The sequence below is a fragment of the Anopheles darlingi genome, chromosome 2 (assembly GCF_943734745.1).
Source record: "Anopheles darlingi chromosome 2, idAnoDarlMG_H_01, whole genome shotgun sequence".
Lineage (NCBI taxonomy): Eukaryota > Metazoa > Arthropoda > Insecta > Diptera > Culicidae > Anopheles > Anopheles darlingi.
This window is the reverse complement of record NC_064874.1, coordinates 33,204,403-33,205,099: the sequence shown is the minus strand read 5'-3', so window position 1 is coordinate 33,205,099 and position 697 is coordinate 33,204,403.

The window sequence follows — 697 nt, the reverse complement described above, 5'->3', positions numbered from 1 at the left end:
CGTCTACCAGACCACCCTGCCGTCCGGTATCCGCTTGGCACATCGGCGTCCGACATTCGGGATGCTGCTGCTGCTGCTGCTGCTCGACCTGAGGCCTTCGACCATTGGCACTGTAACGCTGGGGCAGGATGGTACGGCACGGCCCAGACAGCTATCGTGCAGTAGTCCCGGTGGAGCAATGAGAAAAGTTTTTGGACTCCATTTCGAATTCTACTTGCGCCACACTCCAGGGCGCAAAACATGGCGCGGCACGGCACGGCACGGGACGGGACAGGACGGGACGTGCCGAAAGCGTAGGGCGCGTCGCGTGTTATCAGTTGCAGTGATAGGGTGCGCGCGCGCGTAATGTGGTGAGAGAAGAGAATGTTGTTGATTGGAAAGTACGCGCTGCCTCCGGGCAATTGAGCGGCTAGCAGGATAACAAAGGGAAGATGCGAAGTGACAGAGGCGATGGAGTGTTGAATCCTACTAATAGAGAGAGAAAGGACTAAAAAATCCTTGCTCTCGGTGTTGTGTTTTGTTCCATCGCTCCGGGAGTGTGTACTGGGCATCAACATGGGGATGCCAAAGGGGTGCCACCAGCAACGAAACACCTGATGGGGAGAACGATCCGTTGAGTGCTCCGTCAGCGAAGCGAATTGAACGGGAATTGAGATGTTTTGCGAGCGAATTGCGAGACATCCCTCGTTGACACCAT